Below are 18,157 nucleotides of genomic sequence, written 5' to 3' on the forward strand. Positions count from 1 at the left end.
CATTCCCAATATCTCTTTAATTGGAAAAGAAGGTATAGGAGATCAGACAGGTGACCAATCTGTTACACATTCTCAAAACATTTTCTTGCCCATGTTCAGTTAATTTATCTGTTTAAAGTTTCCCTTTAATTAGGTAACTTTAAAATGTGATGTCGTACAAAAATAATAACCTCATTGTTTTGTGGTCAAAATGCACAACTAAGCTTTTCAGTCTACATAGTATAATCAAAGACAGTGTGAAATCTATCCTCATACTCTCCACAGTTTTTTAATTAGAAAGAAGGAAAAAGAAATTGTTATTACATGGAAGAGATTAAAACTGTGTGCATTTAAAAATGAAGAATTGTAAACCTGTGAGGATAAAAGTATTTCCATACTAATAAGTTGAATTATTCAAAGGAAAAAATGCAATATTTTGTATGGGTTTTAGGGTGTGAATCATTTCCTTTATGATGAAAATGATCATGTTTAATGATGTGAATCATATTTTTTAACAGTTATGATAAATCTCTTAAACCCAAACTGAAAATTATGTGTCAGAGGCTCTCAAATTAAAAACAAAAGAAACACCCTCCCAGGGCAAGTTAGTAATTTTTAGAAATGTATTATTTCTCAGTTTATGCACTTGAATACCACTTGGTAAATTCACCTGCTGCAATAATGTGTACTTTGGTTTCATGCAGAGGGAAAGATATCTCATTATATCCTTTTAATAATAATTTTAATCCAAATGGCTATGGAGAGAATAATTTTTATCCTGGGTACAGTTGGTCATATCTCCCATGTGTACCTGGGCCTGACTTTTAAACCTGTGCATAGGACTCTTGGTGTCATATTTGCTTAGTATAGGTTTAGGGACACTCCAGATCAGATGAATCCTTCTATAAGTGCTCATGGATGGAAACCTATATATTGGCCTCTCTCCACGTGTTCTGGTTTGCTGAGCTGCACTGATTTCTAGAAATGTGATTATTCACACTGATGATGTTTTATTACTTTACTAGAGGCCCAATGCATGAAATCATGCATGGGTTGGGTCCCTATGCCTAGCCTGTAATTGGGGCCATCTTCTGCCCACTCACCAGTCCCCAGTCCAGCCTCACCACTGCCACACTCCTGGGTTCCCCATTCGCCATCCAGTGATTGGAGCCTGCGGGCCGGGGGAGGGACTGAGAAGGCGTCAATGCACCTCATAGCGACTGGTCCAGTGGTCATTCTGGTTGTTATACTGTTATGGTCACTGGGCTTTTATTATATAGGATGTTTATGGAATCAAAGGCACTAGGTTATTATTTTACTTAGAATAGGAATGATTCAGACTTATTTTTTTAGAAGTAGCATTCTGTTATTCTAACTAAGAACTATAATACAGTGGAATATAATTAGTACCTTATTTCTATATGGACTTTCCATTCCTAGCTCTTTTTGAGGCAGATTACCCAAGTTAATTTCTGTTGCCACAGATCAAGCTGACAAAGCATTCGAGTCAGGGTTTTTACTGTTGAAGGGAAGTGCAAAATAGAAGCAACTCCTTCTCTTAAAAAATCATAAGACAAAATAAATAATTGCTGAGTATAAAATATGATTACAGAATAAAAAATAAATAAAACCACCTTTAGATATCTTACTACATTATTTTAAATGAACAAACTCTAGTTAAAATGTTTTCAAGTAGACAAAATATATATTTTTAAAACTAGGTAAATCAAACCGAACATTTATTTTAATGAAATTTAATTGATGATCCATCTACCTAAGTGCCATCTTTAAGAAAATCCATGCTCTACCTGGTTTGGCTCAGTGCATAGAGCATCAACCTGTGAACCAAAGGGTTCTGGGTTTTATTCTGCTCAAGGGCATGTACCTTAGTTGCAGGCTTCTCCCTGGCCCGGGCCCTGATCAGGGTTTGTGCAGAAGGCAACCAATCTATGTGTTTCTTTCACATTGATGTTTCTCTCTGTCTTTTCCTTTTTCTTCCACTTTCTCTAAAAGTCAATGGAAAAATATCCTTGGGTGAGGATTTAAAAAAAAAAAAAAAGGAAAGAAAATTCATATCACCACTAATATTTGTAAATGGTGAGATAATACACTTGTTAGTCCAACTAACAGTAACATGTGCATTTCTAAAAGGGCCTCTGTGAATTTAAAATCATTTCTTATTTAATTTTAGGGTACTTTTTCCAAGATCTTTCTTTTCTCATCTGCCAAAGAATTCCCAAGGATTCAGTTACATTTTATTTATTCAGGTTTTTTTCATAAGATATATTTTGGAAAACTTCTCTAAAATCTAATTTTTTAGTAAAATTCAGATATATTATACCAACCTTAATCCTTATTGTAAAGCTTAAATAAGCCATATAGACTCAGCTTTAGAGTTTCATAAATGTTAGCTATCATGAAAAGTTTTTATTATTCTATTGATTCCCTTTAACATTAACTAGTTTAAAAGGTCTATCAAAATTAACTTTTATTTCTCCTCTTATTTCACATGAACTTTTTCAATTTCTCTATCCAAGATTCTTTTTCAGGTACTTTTTGTCTATTTTCCGAATAGACCACCAGCAAGGAATGACAACATGATTAATGTTTTTGGTTTTGTTTTTTACATTTTTAAATATTTTTTATACATTGTCAAGGGTTGTTTTTTTATTTCTATTTTATTTTCCATATTATTAGACAAAAGACTTGTATCTTTATTAAGCTACCCATAATAATTTTTAAGTAATTTAAAGAGATTATTCAAATATTGCTATTCACTAATAATTATTCAAATTAAATCTACTCCTTAGTGGCATTATTGACTTGTTTACTTGAGGCATTATATTTGTATGTAGACCTGATAACTTCTTATTTATCACAAGTTTGCTTGTAGTTTAAAGCCTAATATTCTATTGTTACTGTGTACTATACGGCTAATTCAAACCTTAGAAACTTGGTCAATATATCTTCTTTGAAAATAAATACATAACTTTATTTTGCATTGGATTATGCTTTCTTAGAAATTGAACCATTACTATCCCATTAGTAACATTTTTACACATATAAAATATTTTTTCTTCTTAAGTTAGTTCCATTTACGTAATTATGGTTATAGTTGCATAATGTTAAAACTTATGGAGGAGAGTTAGCATTAATATTGAATTGTACTTATTTATGTATGAATTTTAAAGTTGTTTCAGAAAGTCATAAATTTACACTAAGTGCTCACTTTATTGTCTCCAAATTCTAAAACATAAATAAAATCCTGAAGTTCCACTTTGAAATTTAGTTTTAATAGTTTTAACAGTTAGGAGCATATACTTTAAAGACAGTCTCTCTCTCACCATGACCAAGTAGGATTTATCCCAGGGATGCAAGGATGGTACAATATCCGCAAATCAATAAACGTGATACATCACATAAACAATTTGAGAGAGAGAAAAAACACATAGTCATATCAATTAATGCAGAAAAAGCATTTGACAAAATCCAACATCCATTTTTGATACAAACTCTCAGCAAGGTGGGAATAGAAGGATCATACCTCAACATAATAAAAGCTATATATGACAAACCCACATCCAACATCATACTCAATGCACAAAAACTAACACCATTTCCCCTAAGAACAGGAACAAGACAGGGATGCCCACTCTCACCACTCCTATTTGAAATAGTACTGGAAGTATTAGCCATTGCGATTAGACAAGAAGAAGAAATAAAAGGCAACCAAATTGGAAAAGAAGAAGTAAAATTGTCCTTATTCGCAGATGACATGATATTGTACATAAAAAACCCTAAAGACTCCATCAAAAAACTATTAGACTTAATAAATGAATTCGGCAATGTAGTAGGATACAAAATAAACGCCAAGAAATCTATGGCATTTCTATATACCAATAGTGAACTTACAGAAAGAGAGACTAAAAAAGCAATCCCATTTACCATCGCACCAAAAAAGTTAAGATACCTAGGAATAAACTTAACTAAAGAGGTAAAAGACCTCTACTCAGAAAACTATAGGACATTGAAAAAAGAGATAGAGGAAGACATAAACAGATGGAAGAACTTACCATGTTCATGGATTGTTAGAATCAACACCATTAAAATGTCCATACTACCCAAAGCAATCTATAAATTCAACGCACTTCCCATTAAAATACCAACAGCATATTTCACAGACCTAGAAGGAACTCTCCAAAAATTCATCTGGAATAATAAAAAAAGACCCTGAATAGCTGCAGCGATCCTGAGAAAGAAGAACAAAGTAGGTGGGATCTCAATACCAGATATCAAGCTGTATTACAAAGCCACTGTTCTCAAAACTGCCTGGTACTGGCACAAGAACAGACATATAGATCAATGGAATAGAATAGAGAACCGAGAAATTGACCCAAACCAATATGCTCAATTAGTATTTGACAAAGGAGGCAAGAACATACAATGGAGTCAAGACAGTCTCTTCAATAAATGGTGTTGTGAAAATTGGACAGATACATACAGAAAAATGAAACTAGATCACCAACTTACACCATACACAAAAATAAACTAAAAATGGATAAAGGACTTAAATGTAAGATGGGAAACCATAAAAATACTAGAAGACAGTCTCTCTCTGTCTCTCTCTCTGATTTGAATCCCAGCTCTGCCACTTGTAGAGAAAGCTTAAACAAGTTACTTAATATTTTCTTGACTATATTGTTGAATTTGAAAGAATGACTGCTTTTAGGATAAGGGGATGTAGAAAGAGAGGACATTCTAGTAAACTGACACAGTGTGATGAAGTCATGAGCAAGAAGTGGTCAAGAGACCCAGAGAGGTATCAACTAAGCCAGATAATGCACATGTATAACGGGTTAGGAAACGTTAGGAAATAATAGATCGGGTGGGTTCACATTACACAAAACCTTGAACATCTGGAAAGAAGTAACAGTTGAGTAGAAGTGTATGATGATGAGAGCTGTTTTCAGAGTTAATTCACTTATATAGAAAAAAGAATAAACAATGTCAATAAAGCAACACATTAGCTACTGTATTATCTTGATGTGTAATAGAGTTAAACTAAATATAATTAAAAATTGAAAAAGAAAAAGAAAAAAAGAAGGAAGTGGAACATTGTGAGAGGAATTTCAGTGGGAGAATTGCCTGGATGGAGGCTCCTGAGCCCATCACCTCCCAATCATCATTTCTAGTTTCATCTATTCCCCCCCCCACACACACACACACACACTGGTTTTTTCAGTAGCAGGGAAGTAACAGTGAGGGAAGCAGCAGCAAATGGGTAGGAGATGTTAGGAGTGGAACAGGCCCTAACCGGTTTTGCTCAGTGGATAGAGCATCGGCCTGCAAACTCAAGGAGTGGGACAGTCAGGAGAGTGATCAATAGCTGTGCACTCTTGAGTGGCCTTTTATTGTGTGTATGCATAAAAGAATGCAGTCCTACACCAACTTTTCTTTTTATACCTGTTAACAACATATCTGAAAAACCCCACCTTGCTGTAAAATTCACAAATGGGTGGTATTTATTATTAAACACATTAAACTGATTTAGAGACTATTACTTCCTATTGTTGGTACAGTTGCCATAACCTCAGTTTGGAAAAAAAAAGTAAAAATGTTCTGTTGCCTTTAAATAAAACTAAAACCATGAGTGATTTCATCTCAAATATGAGGTCATCTAGGGAGACAATGTGGCTACCTTGAACTGAATATATTATTTTTTTCTTTTTACTAAGTCATGCATAAATATCTCTTTTATTGGCTTTGGCTATTCAGACTTAGTTTAATATGGAAATGTACTTTTCAAGGCAGTACAGACCTCTGGCTTCTAATCCAATGATAGTGGTGAATGAAATGAGATTGGAAATATCTTGTCATTTATCGGCACTAGCTTGTTTTGTTCATGGAGCATTAATAATGGAAGAGGAGATTGTACTGATTTTGTCATCCTCTGTATAACCAGCTTCTATGCTTCTATTATACTAGCCTTTGTCACCTTGGTGACCATGTTCCCTTCTGACCTTTCTTTACAAAGAAGGTTTTCTTTCCAGCTTATGAGTCCCAAGTGCCTTAATGAGCGCTTCTGTAGGTAGCCTCTCGTACAATGTTGTAATAATACAAAACAGTGCTCAGAAAGGCAACACAGCAGTAATCCTATTATGAAAAGTAGCCTATGTCAGAAATAACATAAAACACAGTTTCAGTGGGATGGGAGAACATGGTGGTTCATCCATGGGATGCTGAACAAGAGATGCTTTGACCTCATCAGCAGGTAGCTGACTGTGGATTCTAATTTTCATTTGCTTATCCTGCTACTGTTCAATGATGGGCAGTTACTCTTGCCGGCTCTGTTGCTAGCACCTTTTTTTTAACTGGGACCCATAATGAAAGTTGTAGTTAGTAACCGTAAAGAAATTTCCCCTCCTCCCCTACCTCTGTAGACCTTGAGATTTGCATAAAATGTGTTGTGGCTTGTTTTTGTATTTTTTTTTTTTTTAGAAAATACTTCTCTCATTAACTTCTATAACTCTAAACCAGGTCTCATTAACTTCTATAACTCTAAACCAGGTTTCTCGATTCTTAAATACATAGACATGATTCTCTTTAATTTTCTAACTTGGATATTTTATCTCAAGATTCTATTAGGGTTACATAATATAAATCTTCATATGCTGACCCTCATCCGATAATTTCAAAACCAGTTGATATAATGGCCCACAATGGCCATTCTCATGTTCTTACCTTCATGCTTAAATCTGTGATAGTTAGCACTTCACCAAATGGTCAGTAGGTCTGATGTTGCCAGACCCTGAATAAAGAGCACTGTGATCCAAACTAGTTAATTTAAAAAGCTCTCATTATTGGCTTAATAACAAAACCTTATGCCATAGGCATGGATACATAATGAAACAGAAAGTGTATACAGTCCAAAACAACCCTCTGTTAGACACACCCGGGTTGGAGTGCCTGCTCCTGATTCCTGGGTACACAGGGTGGGTATGTTTGCACTCTAGAAAATTAGAGCCACGACCCCATTAGAGATAATAACCTCCTCACTAGTAGTTGAGAAAACCACATCCCAGAGAAAATGTCCCATTTTCTAACCAAGGTCACAGTGGGACTTGTGTCAATATAAGGACAAGAAGCCGAGTTTTCTGACTTCCAGCCCAATGTTATTTCCACTTCATTTTACTGCCACAAAGTACAAGTCATTAACATTAGCATAGAAAGTAATTTGAGCACATGCTCCACTGAAGACAGTCTATGTTATAATGTCAAAGATATCCAAGCCCGGGAATGGGACCATTATAGTGTCAACTGAATGATGAGTCTCCCAAATGAAGTGAGCACAACTCTGAACTCATTCTGCCTTTTGAGAGATGCCTATCAATCACTTAAGTTTCCCAAACCTACATGAGTAAATTTCCAGAATGGTTTCGATTCTTTGGACTGCAAGTATCCCAAAGGTCAATGCTAGAACCGATGTAAACAACAAGGGGCTTAATAATTTACAAACCAAACAGACCAGAGGAAGGGAAGTGCCAGAATAAATTCATCAGTGTCACAGGGTCGAGATTCTCCTTCGTGATTCTATTGGCTTTGCTTTTCTAGTACCACTATGTTTCTCGGCATTATATGCAGCCGTAGGCAGGAAAAAAAAGTGACTAATGTCTGTCTGTGTCCCTTTTTCAGAGTAGAGGAAAACTTCCAGTCACTCTCCCAGTAGACTTCCTCTTATGGCTCATTAGTCAGAATTACATCACATGTCCTTGTCTAAACCAATCACTGTCAAGAAAATGGAATTACCACAATTGGCTTAGAGTAACCAACCTTTATTTCCCCTGAAGCAAAAAGTCTTCAAGTACCTGGACAAAATCAGAATTCTGTTGGAGAAAAAGAATTTGGAAATATTTGAGGGAGGATGATGATTGAATCACATAATTTGGGTATATTTCTTAATTCCTAAGCATATGCTTCTTTTAGAAGATATTTAGAATGTAAGACATTATCAGAACCCAGGATTCATCAGCACCTGACAGGTGACAACTACTTGCCACACATCTGGAAACATCTGTTGCGTGCAGTAACATGGCACCTGGGAATAGGTACTCCCATGCCAATTATGACTGATATACCATACTTGCAGGAATCATTATTCTATGCACAAGAACAGGAAACTCAGCAAATGTTAGAGAACACAAGTTTTAGCTTAAGCAATAATGGAAGTTTTCATTCACTTTCCAACCCCTGGCCCCCAAATAATCTCATTGACTCTCCCAGAAATTGCACTTGATGAGGGATGTAAACTCTTTAGCAGTCAGGCTCCATAGCAGCACAGAATTTAGACCAGACCTAATGTAGCGGGGTGTTATTTAAAGCCTGCAAATGGGATGGCAGAGGTAAAAACAGGCATCTTTCCTTCAAAGCACAGAAAACAGACTTATTTGGCTCTAGCAGAGGGTTCCTGACAGGTCAGAACCTAACCTGAAGGGGAGCAAGCTGGGAGGGGTCAGGGAGCTAGGTCAATTATGCGCAGCTGAAAAGATGCCGCTGCTTTTCAGCTTCCTTTGTGACACAATCTGGCTTTTTACATTGCTTCTTCTAAAGCACTCTCATTATGTTGCTAGGAACCTGTAACTGGACATGTTGCCTTAAATACACTTTGCAAACAAGGCCAGTTTTGAGCATTTGTTCAGGAGCAGTCATTTTTGTTCCTTCCTCTAGTTATGCTTCAAAGTAGAGAAAAGATCATAAAGTTCCGGTTGAGTTAAATTCTGTAGGTTTCCTTAATGTTAGGCTAGATTATTTGGATTTTATACCTATGAACTAAGACAATCAGAGGAAGTGTTTAAGTAGAGTAAAAGAGTGAAATCGGGATGTTAGAGAGGCTAATGTGTTTTGGACTTTGTAGGATAGGAAAGTGGAACAGGCGAAGTGAGTGAAATACTGCACAACTCAAAAGGAAGTGATAAAACCCTAAACCACGGAAATGACTGAGCCAGAGCCACCGCCAGAGAATAGTAACAGGAATCAACGGAGGACTCAGTGTGGAGAACTAGGTGGAACTAGGAACTAGTACACGTGGATTACTATAGTGTCCAAGTCTAAGTGACAGCAACAATGATAGAAATGGAGATTTTTTTTTTTCAAAGAATCTATGGTTTTGTTTTTTTGTAGCCCCCAATACACGCTTGAAAGAAAAGACAGCATTCTTCTCTTATTCCCGTCTTTGTTAACACAAATATCTAACACAATGCCCAGAATAGAGTAGATGTTCATTAATATGACAGAATAGATGGGGGTTTAGTCATTAATAAATTGCTGTTAGTATATCTCTGAAACTTTAATATGGTAATGGTAGGTGAACAGTGAAATTTAATTTTGTAAACAATTTTTCAGAATAAACTTTGAAAAAAGGTATCTTTACCTACAACAGTGATGGTGAACCTTTTGAGCTCGGTGTGTCAGCATTTTGAAAAACCCTAACTTAACTCTGGTGCCGTGTCAAATATAGAAATTTTTTGATATTTGCAACCATAGTAAAACAACAATTTATATTTTTGATATTTATTTTATATATTTAAATGCCATTTAACAAAGAAAATCAACCAAAAAAATGAGTTTGCGTGTCACCTCTGACATGCATGTCATAGGTTCGCCATCACTGACCTATAACCTAAGTATTCTCTATTGCCACGTGTTCTTAAAATATTTGTCCAGTGCCATGAATTTATACACAGGATGCCAAGCCCAGTGAGGCTGGTCTATCTATCTTAATCTTTGAAAGTTAGCACGGCTTTAAAGATCCCATGTGGTCCAGCCCCTGCAAGTTCTCTAGCCTCATCTCTGCTACTTCATCTGACGCCAAACCCCAAATCCCTCTCTGTCCAGCCATAGTAGCTGTTTTTCTCACATCTCGTTGCGATGCTCCATCCTTTGGATCCTTTGCATGAAATCTTTTATCCTACTTCTACCTTTGCCTGGTCCAGTCCTGCTCATTCTAAAGATGCGTTACTTCCCTCCAGAATTCCAAGTACTCAATCTGGGTCAAAGGCCTTTACCTGCTCCCATGACACACCAGCCTTTCTTCACACAGCTCATATCACACTATTTAGTTGCCTTTTTGTTTGCCCTTTCTTATTAACCACTAGTAGCCCGGTGCACGAAATTCATGCACATTAAAAGGGAATTAATTGCCCTAACCGGTTTGGCTCAGTGGATAGAGCATCGGCCTGCGGACTCAAGGGTCCCAGGTTCGATTCCGGTCAAGGGCATGTACCTTGGTTGCAGGCACATCCCCAGTGGGGAGTGTGCAGGAGGCAGCTGATCAATGTTTCTCTCTCATCGATGTTTCTAACTCTCTATCCCTCCCCCTTCCTCTCTGTAAAAAAATCAATAAAATATATTTTTTTTAAAAAGGGAATTAATTAGCAGAGATATTTTAATATTGCTATTTGCCCTTTCTCTATAATAGAAGTGTGAGATATGAAAGGAAATTATTAAAATACATATGAAAATAACATATAAATTTATTAATAAATAAATAGTAACAAAAGGATATAACAACAAAGAAGCATGATATAAAAACGACAAAAACATGATATGAAAACAACAAAAAAATGATATAAAAACAAGTGATGCAAACAATGACTAATAAAGTGATTAACCTTATTCTAATATCTCCCTGTACACCACATTAAGAGTGAAAACACTTTCAGAGTGTTTGACTAATTTCCCTTGTGATGAAGTACTTAGAACTTTAACTGTAGCATCACATGCTCTTCAAACTCGAGAGAAAGCAACATATAACTGACCATGTGCAAAAATGGGTTCAGGTAGGAATATGTCTAGAGTTTGTCCTTGTGATTTATTAATAGTCATCACAAATGCTGGCATCATGGGAAACCGTCGTCAAATCAATTTAAATGGGAGGCCAGTGTCAGATGGGGACAAATTAATTCTTGGAATCAGAACAGCCTCTCCCTCTGCAGATCCTGTTAATACTTCAGCTTCGATAATGTTAGGTCGTAATCTTTTGATAATTAATCTGGTACCATTACAAAGACCCCATTTACTATTGAGATTTCTCAATAGCATGATGGTTGCACCCACTTTCAATTTTAATTTATGACACGGCATTCTCGAAGGAGTAATACTATTAAGAAATTTGATGGGCATAACCAATGGACATAAGACACTGGGGGGTAGGGGAAGCTGGGGGAATGTCAAGAAGGGGAAAAAATGGAGACATATATAATACTCTTTGTAATATTTTAAGCAATAAAACAAAATTAAAAAAAAAAGAAATTCGATGGGAAAATTTTCCTTTTCAGCATCATCTGTGGAATCAATGAAATCATCACTCAAATATGTGTGAAAATCTCCATCGAGTATATCCAAATTTTCATTTAATTTTTGAACATGCTCATTTTTTGGACAAAGAATTGCATGTTTAGATATATGTTTAATATTATCTATAGAAGTGGTTCTCAACCTTGGCTGCACATTAGAATCACCTGGGAATCTTTTTAAAATCCTGACTCCTGGGCCTCATCCTCTGGAAATTGTTTCTTTGTTATGGGGTGGGGCCACAACATTAGTAACAAAGAAAAAGAATTAAAACTTTATTGTGGGGAGCCACTACAGTGTTTTGGACAGGTTCAAGCCTTGGACTGATGAGAGGGCACAGTCCTCTCATTGCCATGTGCAAGTCCCAGCTTGGAGGGCAGGGACCTCCCAGCACAATTATAGCCAACAGCTGTAGTTGTAAGCTTGAACCTATGGTCCAAACATGTGGCCCCATGTGCCTGAGTGATGTAGACTTGATAGAGTTCAGGTGCATGTAGTTGAGTAGGATTGAAACCCAAGAGAATGTTGTAAACATCTTGGTCATGCCCTTACTTTGCCTCATAGCATCTGCTATAAAATAAAGGCATGGCTGTGGGTGTGGTCGCTGTCTCTCAGAGAAGCAGTGTCCCACTGAGACCCAGCTTTCATTCTCTTGTCTGTCTTTTTTAAGCCTTTCAGCTGCCCCCACTCAGGTTCACCCTTGGCAGTGCTGGCGCAGCACACTTTATAAAGATATGCCTCAATGCTCCAAGGGTGGGTTCCTGCCTCAAACCCTGCCTTACAGGAAACAGCTATGGGAAACAGCTCGGGGGAGGGCACAGCCGTTGCCAAGACAACCTCTGCATGCAGGACTGACTTCCTTCTGCTTGGTCGCTGTTCTAGTCGTGATGAACACCACCCAGGGTTTTTATATAAGCAGATACTCTTAATACATAGCCTAGTACTTAGCTGTTGCTCAATAAACATTGTTAAATTAATTTATGAATTAATTAATGAAGAAAGATGATTTTAAGTGTCTTGGTGGGCAAACATATAAAGTTTGTTAAAAAAAAAAAAGGCCATAATCCTCTTATACAATCCCATAAGCCTGTTGGTATGTTAGTAAGTAAATATATTGTGTATAAATTGGAATACAATGAAAGTACTACAATAAATAGTGTTTCTTTTAGTTTGTGTTTCAGTATTTCCTTACCAGGAATAAAGAAAGAACGAGATAATGGATGTTACAGAAAGAATAATTAGAATATCTCATCAAAAGTAGATTTGTATGACAAGAGTATGATTGAGATAATTCACATACAGGATTTAATAACACAATGACAAAGAATGGACAGTTGTCTTCATGTAGCCAAGGAGAAGGAGAAATTTGCAAAAATTGTGAATAGACATTCTCATTGTTAAAACTAGGATTATATTCTCCCATGTCATGTTCCTTTCTCTCCTTTCCCTGGTACTGCCAGCTCAGAATCAATAGTGAACACATATAAAATAAACTTGAAGTCTCACATCTAACTCAAGTTTTATAATCAAGCCAGTCACATATTTCCTAAAAACCTAATGTGTAGTAAATACAATCCCTTATATCAAGGAAATTAGTCAAGGAATAATCATGAATGCTGAAGATTAGTCTAATTAGTGCTGGTTTATAGTATGCACAATATACAGGGTTTCTGCCCCCAAAAATGTATACACACTCTAACAGCTGATAGCTCAATTTTGAAAATGAAATATATTTTAATAAACATCACTTTTATAATTATTCAAAGTGTGTGTACAAATTTTGGAGGGCACCTTCTCTAGACAGCAGAACTCTAGATCAATAAATGCTAGTCAGTGTCATCTGTGCATAGGATCATTTATTCTACAAAAAGTTCATATGGATTAAATATTCAACCATTTTGATCACCAGTGACATTAGTTGACTTTTGGGTAATGGGTACACAAGCATACTTTGTTGATATTAATATTTATATTTGCAAATAATTATTTTTGGTACAATTCTACCAAGGGATATCAAATATGGCTGCTCAAACCTACATTATCAAAAGTGGTGACTAAGATTCTAATCTGTTCAGTAGGTTAAATTGACCTATTGCTCAAATTGTTTTAATTTACTTAAAACTACTACAGAGTGGAAATGTAAATGCCATGCATTATAACATTTATACTAATTTTTTAGATCATTTTTCATTTACAGAAATACTAGTATAGATTCCAAGAATAAATCTAGAACACAGGTCCCTTTGTTTATTAGAATATAATTGCTTATTAATCTGGAATATTATTAGAAAAAATAAAAATAAATGATCCCTCTATTTTGTTGTAAATAACATTTTATTGATAAGAAAATTCAGGATAGTTTTCAAGTTGATTCATAGGTAAAAGGCCTAAATAATTCCACTTATCCTTACAGTTAAACTTATGTTTCCTTGAGAAAGCCCTCTATGGTCCCAAGCTGCATTAACTTTTTATTTTTTTCTGTGCTTCTATTATACTTTGTGCATACATTATTGTTATTTCAACCTTCTAATGTAATGCTCGCTTTTAAGCTTGAAAAGTAACACCTGTTCTTTTGGAGTGAATAAGTCTGTATAGAGTTATATAAGGAAAGATATAGCAACCTCCTGCTTCCCTTTTCCAAACCCATCTATCCTGAGTTAGAGAAAGAATTTTGCAGGTTTTCTTCTCCATTTTTCTGTCGTGTGGTGTTTGTGTGTGTGTATGTGTGTGTACACACACCAATGCTGTTCCCACATTGATTTATTATTATTTGGTTTTAGTCTGTCTCTTGCACTCTTCCAATGATTCTCAATCCTTACTGCACATTAGAATTGCCTAGGGTGGTTTTTAAGAAACAAATATACTGACACTAGAGGCCCAGTGCATGGATTCATGCACAGGGGAGAGGGGCTCCCTCTCGCAATCTGGGACCCCTTGGGGGATGTAGCAGTGCACCAAGCAGCAGGCAGCCAGGGAGGAGCCCAAGCCGGGGTCAGGCGCCACTCACACTCATCCCGGCCCACTGCGCCTGCCACTGCACTCGCTTGTCAGTAGCGCTGCTGTGGAGTCAGGAGAGGCTCCCGCAGCCACAGCTGTGCTTGCCAGCCATGAGCCCGGCTTCTGGCTGAACAGTGCTCCCCTGTGGGAGTGCACTGACCACCAGGAGGCAGCTCCTGCATTGAGCATCTTCCCCATGGTGGTCAGTGCGTGTCATAGCAGCTGGTCGACCAGTCATTTCTGTTGTTCTGGTCATTCAGTCATAACGTTTGCTTAGGCTTTTATATATGTAGACTAGAGGTCCAATCCACGAATTCATGCACGGGTGCGGTCCCTCAGCCTGGCCAGCGATTGGGGACAATCGGAGCCGGCAGGCCGGGGGGAGGAACCGCAGGAGGTTGGCTGTGGGAGTGCACTGACCACCAGGGGGCAGCTCCTGTGTTGAGTGTCTGTCCCCTTGTGGTCAGTGTGCATTATAGCTACCAGCTGGTCATCCAGTATCCAGTAGTAACATTTGCTTAGGCATATATATATATATCCTCCCCCAAATCTGATTTGATTGGTCTGACTCACTGAGGTGAAAACTAGGCGTGCCTTTTAAAAAATCATCCGAAGGGTTAATGGCATCTGATTTATCTGTGTAGTCCCATGCCTTCTTCTTCCTAATCTTGAAGTCTCATAAGAGAATGGTACCCATGGTCATTGAATCAATTGATTAATTTATTTTTAAAGAGACAAAATTGCCTTGATTAGCTGTAATGGATAAAATCTAAATCTCCTGTTCCTAATTTAGACACAAAATTCCTCACTTTTTGGGAAAAAATACATCATAAAAAAATTGATACCAAAGTGTATTTCCAAAAAATAAATTACATTTCCTATAGTATTATAGAAAGTTGAAATATGTTTTGGAGAGAGGGATTGTTGACTCTAAAACTTGAAATTCTAAATTTTAGTGAACATTTCAAACATAAGTAAATTATAGTAAAAATAGTAACCCTCCCACTTCATCTACCATCAGAAAAGTGCTAGCAATTATTTGTAAAAATAATTGTTACCCAGTGATAGTTACTTCTCCAGGGCAAAAGGAGGTGTGGTCATCAGCCATGCCTGACAGGAACCTGATTGTGCTCACAATCACGATGCAAGTCCATAGCCTGGAACCAGACCACTTCATGTCAACACTGACTGATCCATGTGGCAACCAAGTCCATGGCTCCAGGTTTGTTTCAAACTTAACCACAGAGGGTTTCTGAAAATCCAGTTACTGACTGATGGAAGAATTTATTTTTTCAAATAACTAAAGCTGTGGAGTCTTTCTTGGGCACTCACTCCATTATTTTTAGTTCTTTCATCCAAAGGAATTTATTGTATGCTTTCTTGCTTGTTCCCACCTGCTGTTTCTTGATTATTGGTTGAAGTGTATCTGTCCTATTGAGGGCAGCTGTTGGCATTGTTTATTTAGTGTCTGTCCTGTGGTTTTTGATCCTAATAGAAAAAAAAAAAAACAAAACCATATTTTCCCTGGGTCCTCCACCTCTCATCGCCCCACTGAGTTTCAGATTGCTTTCAAAGGGTGATCTGGCAACCTCTGTGGGCACTGGTGTTAACAAAGCACTTTCCTCATTTATTTGCAAGATTTTTTAAAGGATATTATTTAAATGATTACAGTTGTATCTCAAAAAAAACCTATATCTATGTAAAAGGATAAAGGTTTTCCAGATTAAGTATTAGGTCATATTTATCTCCAGCAGGAAATTTGGGCATATACCAACAACGTGGATGAGTAGAGAAATAAGGAGTTCAAACTACTGAGCTCCCAAGTAGCCATCCTTAAATATAGTAAATCAAGGATTTTTCTCCCCATAGAAAGTTAAATAGCAGGTGTGGTACTTAATGAACTGCAGCAACTTGGCTTATTGGTGTGGCAAATAGATTGTGATATTCATTTCCAATTAAAGTTCTTTTGCAGAGATCAATGAAGCACATTTTCACAAATTGAATTACACTAAACTAATAAACAAAATTCTCCCATCCCCACTGATGGCAAATTATTATTTTCTTAACATTTAAAAACCCATCACAATTATAAGATGCAAGTGCTAGGAAAGATCAAATATTTATTTACCCATGTGTTTGTATTTTACTACCAACTTTATGAGAAAGGTAAGGAACCTTAAATATTTGTAAGGAAGCTGTGTAGGAATAATTTTCCAAACCTGAATTTTTTGGGGTCTTGGATCCATAATCATTTTTTTATTTACTAAATAACATGCCTGCCCTAATGATTAAAAGGTCTGATCTTTGGTAAATTGGAAAAGAATCTGTTAGCGTGTAACCTTTAATTAATGAATGCACAGTATGCATTTACATCCAAAACAATGGGGTTTGCACAAAAAGGAAAATAACTTAGGACTTTGCCTTTAGAATCACTGAGTTGCTTCAGAAATATTAAAATGTTAATTTAGCAATCTTAAATGTCACTAGTTTGTTCAAACAATGCACAAATGTTATGATAATCATTTTCAAGAACCTTCTCACCATTCACCTTCCCTTAACATTTCTTTCAAAGTATATGTTTGAGGAAATGATACTAATCTGCATAATCTTTATTTTAAAGTTTTTAATGTCTTGATATTAACGAAGATAACTGAAATGGAGCCACCTCCGAAGCAAAGAGTGAGGTTTGAACATCCGTTCCTCTATTTTCAAACAACAAAATGGGACATTTGGTGGCTATGCTCATGCAAGGTTTCCCCTCTGAGAAAATCCTAGACCTTAAGAATACTTTCCACACCATGGTCTACTACTTCCCAGATGTTTTCCAGTAGCTCGTGGGATGAACTGTATTTCGTGGGCATTACTGGAATGGAGAAGGGCTTATCAAATAATGCTCTCAAGCTGAGTGGCATTATGGTAATTTGTCAAACATTGTCTGTGTGGTCTCTCCAAAGAGGCCCAGCCTAAAGAAAAAAAGGAAGGCGAATGTTAAGAAAATATGTAAAGAAAAATTCCTCTGATATTCCACTCCACTCCCTCCTTTTTCTTCTACTAATTCCACCTTTCTCTCCAGTGAATCATCTTCTAGCCACACCAAATTTTATGGGTCAATAATTTAAAAGGAATATATATATATATATATTAGTGTGTATATATATATATATATATATATATTAGTATATATATTAGAATATATATATATATTAGTACTGTGGGTGTTTGACAAATAATTTTTATAAATAAAGGATTAAACACACACAGGTGCTGCACACGACCAGCTATCATTGTTTTATCAAAGAAATTAAAGCACAGTAGGAAACTCTTACTATCAGAATAAAAGCTATTTCTTTAACGTGAGTTATTTTATCTTTACAAAATTACAAAATAAAGATATTTTACTTACTTTTTCACACACCGGTGATCCTGGTCATAAATGACCATAAGCCTGCAGTCCACCTTTCAAGAACTATTATACCAAACTAGGGGCCCGGTGCACAAAAGTTTTGCATGAGTAGGGTCCCTGGGCCTGGCTGGTTGCTGTCCAGGGCATTCCTTGGTTCCGTGCCACCCCCAGGTGCTCAGCACACATCATAGTAAGCGATCGAACTCCCAGTCTTCTGGTCAAACTCCTGAGTGGATACTTTGCATTATTAGCCTTTTATATATGGATAGATACCTTGTTTCAACATGTTGTGCTAATCGGAAAGGATATAATTAACTTTTCAAAATGTAATGTGCCTTCTAATTGCTGGGAATCTTGTTAAAATGTGTATGCTAGTTTGGTAGAGTAGGGCCTGAATTTATGTGTATCTAAGGAGCTACTGGATGGTCC

At 36.6% G+C, this 18,157-nt stretch overlaps 1 protein-coding gene across 1 annotated transcript in view; it reads left to right on the forward strand.

The window, feature by feature from the left end:
• SPAG16 (sperm associated antigen 16) overlaps positions 1-18,157 on the forward strand; it is a 658,615-nt gene that overhangs the window by 568,947 nt on the left and 71,511 nt on the right. The window lies entirely within an intron of this gene.

Source organism: Myotis myotis, unplaced genomic scaffold (assembly GCF_014108235.1).
Source record: "Myotis myotis isolate mMyoMyo1 unplaced genomic scaffold, mMyoMyo1.p scaffold_m19_p_8, whole genome shotgun sequence".
In the NCBI taxonomy this organism is placed as follows: Eukaryota; Metazoa; Chordata; class Mammalia; order Chiroptera; family Vespertilionidae; genus Myotis; species Myotis myotis.